Raw genomic sequence first — 6,000 nt, forward strand, 5'->3', positions numbered from 1 at the left:
AAGGTCATAAAACATTGTCCAAGCATATCCACTCTCTTTTCCCAGAGATCATTTGCTGGTTATTTATAGGCAGCATCCCAGCTACCTGTTTGAAAGTGCTTTCATTCCTATGCCTCCATATGAAATAACCCATCTAGACTCATATCACAGATTGCAGTATAAATTCCCTATTAAGTCCTAACCATTGTAATTACTCAGTCCTAAATACTCTAATTTCTTCCTCTGTAGGGTCCAAAAATATCTAGCACATGAGGATCTCACAGCCACCCTGACTGATCCCCTGCCACCACTTAATTGAATTATAACACCATAAATAATCTGGAGGCTCTCAGAGGCACCCCATACAATTTTCAGGGATGCTGCCTGGTGGGTGACCTATTTGGAGAGGTGCAGACAGATTTCTCAGGATTTTCTTCAAGCTGATTATCTCCATATTCCCTGATGGGCCTTTGTTGCAAAAGAAAAAAAAAAAAAAAAAAAAAAAAGTGCTATTTAATTTATTAACAGCTTGTCCCAAACCAAATTCCCACAGTGGAGAAACACTGAGCAGCTAAACCTAAACTTCTGGAACTGAGAATGTCAGGACAGCAAAGTGTTTTAAGATGGGGATCTGAATTTTGCAGCTGAAGACCATCTTCAGGCAACGTGTGGATTATGCAGGGATACAAATGCATGAGGCACTTAGTGCCAAGTACCTCCTGGCACTCACAAACATAATCTCCACAAAAAGAAGATTTCCACCACAAAGAGATGTTTCAGTATACAGCCAGAAACAAGGTTGCTTATTTGAATTAAACGTTCCAAGGGCATTAAGGCTAATCTACTGGCAGCAGTAGGTCTGCACTTCAGGTAGATGGAGTGCTTGTGCTGTATTGTAGCCCTGTCCTCTCAGCACAAGGTATTCAGAAAATTGCTCTTCTCTTGGCTTGCCCAGCTGCTCTAGGGACACTGCCACACTTGTCAGACAATAGATGTGGTATGGGAGCAGCTCACATCCCAACCACACACCCACGAGTGCTGTTGCATTAAACAGAGCTCTGCAAGCAGGTCTGCACAACACACATCTCCTTTTGTTATCAGCCTCTGCCAGTCTGCACAGCACCAAGCTGAGTGCTGTGGCTGAATCACCTGAGGGATGGGGAGCCCTCCAAAGGGACCTGGGGGAGCCCAAGGACACACCTGAGGGATGGGGAGCCCTCCAAAGGGACCTGGGGGAGCCCAAGGAGGGGCCCAAGTGAACCCCATGAGGTTCAACAAGGTCCTGTGTCTGTGTCACTGCAGGCTGGGGGATGAAGGGTTGGGAGCAGCCCTGCAATAATTTGTCTCTTTCCCAACGTGACCAACTCGAACCAAAATTAGACACTCTGTAACCTGAGTGCATTCACACTAATTCAGTGGAGCACAACTGCTGAGACCTCACACAGCTGATGTGGGTACAGAGCAGGTGAGAGCCCTTGCAGGCACAGTGCTGCCTCTCAGGGACACTGTCCAGCCCCAGCAGAGCTTTGTCTGCTGAAGCACACACACACTGGTGGGGCAGCTCTGGCACAGACCCACTGCCCTCTCCAGATGTTTCCTCCTGCCTGTGCTCGTGTGTGGATCCAGAGGGAGGGATGCTCCTCGGGTTGCAGTGATGTGGTGCCTCTGGTTGCCATGACATGGAGCTGAGGGGTTTGGTTTCTTCTTTCTCCCTGTCCCTGCCTCTCCCCACACCTGGGAGCAGGGATGAGTGCCTGCACTGCCAGAGGATCACAGAGCTGTTGACACTCAGTGTTTTTCCCAGTCCCTCTGCTGCTCTCTGTGTGTTTTTGTGTAACCAAAAGAAGCCACTGAAGCCTGATGTATTAATATATAATCCCTACATTGGGAAGCAGCAAGGTCTCCCCTCCTGCTGCTCACAGAGTATCTTTATATCTTCCCTGCTTTCCAAGGAGGGATTGGGGAAAAAAAGCCAAGGCTCAGGATAGAGTCTGCTCTTTTTGTCTCTCTGCATGTGTGAGGTCTCACAAGAGGTGTGAGCCAAGCCTTATCCTCATCCCAACCTTCAATTAAGGAAAGAGTGAGCAGCAAACCTCAGTGATCCCCAGGACCACACCAAAGCCCAGAGCTGTCAGTGTGGCTGCCCACAGCAAGTTCCCAGGAGCTCTCTACCAACATTTAGAAAACAAGGGCAAACAAACCCAAAACAACCTGATCCTGAATTTTTGATTAAATAAAAGTGCACATAATCCAAAGTGCAGTGTGCCAAGTAACCTGGAAGGTGGGCAGCCTCTGGGATGCAAGGGTGCTCTTGGCCAGGAAACAGGAAAAGGAGCTCCTGCAGGAACAGAACACATCCAGAGAACACTCAGGAGACAGAACTGGAGCAGCAGCACCCAGTGCTCATCCTCACCAGCATCTAATGGGCCCCATTTCACCAGTTTGAGTGACTTTCTGCTAAATTCCTCTGAGGTTTTACCCAGCTTAGAGGTAAAAAAACAATTCAGGGATTGCAACAGACCAAAACCTTCCCTCCAAAGTTTCAGGAGCTCCTGGGGTACAGCTGAGACTTGGTATAGAGCTGACCTGCACAGAGAGAAGACATTTTCAAGTGCAAATGCCACATATTCAATTATCATCTACCCAATGCTGAGCCACGTGAGGAAGGGAGGGACAGGGGGATGCTCAGTGCTCTGGGTACCTGTCTGGCTTTACCTCTTTGGGGTAGAGAAATCCCAACTCTGCCTCTTGTTCTGCATCACTGAATTCCCACAGCAACGGGGTCAGACACATCTGTCTCATAAGGGAGAATTAAAGTAGGTTACCAATTTAAAAATACACTCATCCTGTTAAAGAAAGTAAGTAAACACCCTCCACTGAGTGATTGATGTGTTGGGAAGTTACACAGCCTAATGAAGAGCACTGTGAGCTGTTGGCATTATTACATTTGCTGTGACCTTAAAAAGGAATAGCTCCAGTTGTCTTTGGAGTACAGCTTTGTGTGTTCTTGGATTTCTAATGCTAACAGGAGTACAAAATCCTGCACTGATTAAAATCATTGAAGCTTTTGCTTCTACACCAAGAAAAGAGTGAGAATGGAATGTATTACAGGCATTTTGACAGAAAAAAAATATTTGCTTTCACAGAGGGAGATATAATGTGTCAGTCCTCTAGTCAGAGAGCAGACAGGCAAGTTTCCATCCAGCAGCAATTCAGCAAAGTCTGGTTTGACTCTATCACACATTTCCCAGCACATGAACCTTGGGCAAACACCTCCAGGATCTCCTGGTGCAAATGGAATGGGTCAGACAGGGCAGAGTGGGCAGGACTGCTAGTTTTAAAAAGATCTGTTTTTTTTTTTAAAGCATGGCCCAGGAGGAGCTCACCCACCATGGGCAGCTCTGGCAGGGCTGTGGTGCTCGTGGGCTGCACAGGATGCCCTCAGTGGGTTTGTCCTTCCCTCAATACCATCCCCATGGTTTCCCACAGGGAAAAAAGGAGATTTCTGAGAGTTTACAACACTGCCAGCCCCTTGAGAATCCCTAGTCTAGTTTCCTCACACATTTCTCATTCCATAACCAGCAAAAATTGTTGGGTTTGTGACTCAAATTACCAGAAATTTCTCTGTGCAGCCATGCCTACATGAACATGGGTTACATCAGGTTACTTAACCTCCCTGGTCTAACATTTAGCAACAGGTTTGCTGTGAAAAACAACAAAACCTGTTTCAGAGACAGCAGCAAATTCCCATTGCATTTCCATTTCTTTAGAGAGGCTGAGGGTGGTTATTGTGCATCTAACATCAGCATTCAACTAAAGGGGACTAATTATACCAGAAATGAAACAAAGTCAATACATTTCCAATTTCATTGGCTTCCAGTTGGGGCTTTACTAAACAAAAAGGAAGAAAAATAACGATGGGGCTTGTCTGTTTGAGATTGAACTGGAAGATATAAATGCACATTTTCAGACTTTATGCCATTCTTTCATATTTAATCTTTCTCTTTTCCAGTGTTGCAATAAGCTTTCAAGTGATCACAAAGCCTGAGTCTTAAGACACTCAGTTGTTTGGGAAAGTATATGGGAAGATTTTGGGAAAGAGAGAGTTAGGTTTCACCTGCTTTCTCCTAGAGAAGGAGAATACAATGTTATAATTAAATGTATTTATAGAAGAATGTCTGGCAAAGCATATTTCTGCTGCTGTTGAGAACATGATGTGACTTTTCCTCTTTTGTTATATTATCTAGAAAATGAATTACTTCCCTTAACCATTGTTTTTAACAAAATGTTTTTGTTCCTATCAATAAGAAATGTCAGACTGAAGCATGCAGCTACTTGCTTTGGAGTAAGCACAATATTACCCACAGCTCCATTCAAAGCACCAAAGAACATAATAGTGTTAACTATAATTAGATTATTTTCCAGAGAGTTAGAAAGATTCATTGTAGAGCAGGGGTTTTCAAACAGAAACACAAAGACTTACTTTATCAAATAACTCTGCACAAAATAATTTTGGAGCATTAACTCCCTTTTGTGCCTTGGCTTTAATTATTGTCTTTTTGGCTTGGTAATGTGTGGATTCCAATTATCACATTTTAACAACATAATAGATGACTCAACAGACAAATGTGTTTTCAAATTACAGAACTATCTCATCCTGTGCCCACAGCACACATTACAACTACTCTGGAGGACCAGCCCTTACCTTCTGCTCAGCCCAGCAGCACCAGATGCAGAATTCCTCCACAGAAATATTTCCTTTCCATGCCATGCACAGCATCCTGGCCAGCACCTCTCAGGGGTCAGCATTTCACTCCTTCCCTGGACAAGGATGGCACAACACTTTTGCTAAAACCTCATCTCAGCACAGTGCTGCAGGCTTAAAACATCTGATGAGACATTACATAGGTGAATCTTCCTGACACAAAACAGGCAGGCCATCACAAGAAATCATATCACCAATTTCATCAGTTATTTCTGAGCAAGCAGGTGGTCATGGCTTAAATTCTTTCATTCCAGGAAGTCTCTGTAATTGTTTGTTGTGTTTTCCTACACCTGAGGTCTGTGTCCTAATGGATGTTTTGTGGACAACTCATTTGGCATCTGGATCAGAGACTGAAGCCTCTATTGACCTGTTTGGTAGGAAGTCAGGGCTGATCATCATTGCATCTGACAGGGTTTAAGAGAACACAGATAAACAGAAGCTGATAAACTGTTATACACCTGGCACTTTTGGGCTTACAGGATTTATAGTGGCTGTTTCATCTTCAGTTTTCTTGGAAATTAAAAGAAACACAGGAAACCTTGAAATGCAAGATTTAAGACAATTTCAGCTAAATTGAAGGACTGTGAACAGCTCAATGACCATTTTTCTGTGGAAGTTTTTTTTTTTTTTTTTGTGAACTATAATTACTACTAGTCATAAGACCTTTTAATTTTCAAAAAACCCTAATGTATGGTGTTACCTATGGGAAACTTCATTGCTGTGGTTCTGCACTGCTGGTCTGGAAAGCAAGATATAAGCACTGGGTGTGCTTTATCTCACATCCAGCTGGACAGTGTAGCTGAATCATATTCCTCAGTACTGGCCTGGATCCCCAAATAAATATATCTTCAGTTCTTGTCTAGCCTCATATGTTTTAACTCTCCATGAACGCTGAAAGGATCAATCTCACACCTTAATGGCTTGCAGGAAGGGAATTTTAAATGAGAAAACACCAACTATTGAGCCCTAGAGCTGTGCATCCAGCTGGGTGGCTCCTGAGAGTAACCACAGTCAAAAAAAAAGGCGAGGAAATTTCAAAATCTCTAAGTCACACTAGAAGATAAAACTACATCTAAAGCAATAATAAATTTGAGAAACTCATCACCACTCTTGACCTCCAGCACAGATGAGAGTAGTTTTGCAAGGTCTCTGGGGAAAAGGTTGCATGTGCCCCTGTGGGTTAGTGCATCCCTATTTGACTGTCAAGAGCTGCACCATCAACTACTAAAACATCTTGCAGTTCTGTCTGTTCAAAA

Source organism: Erithacus rubecula, assembly GCF_903797595.1.
Source record: "Erithacus rubecula genome assembly, chromosome: 13".
Classification (NCBI taxonomy): Eukaryota; Metazoa; Chordata; class Aves; order Passeriformes; family Muscicapidae; genus Erithacus; species Erithacus rubecula.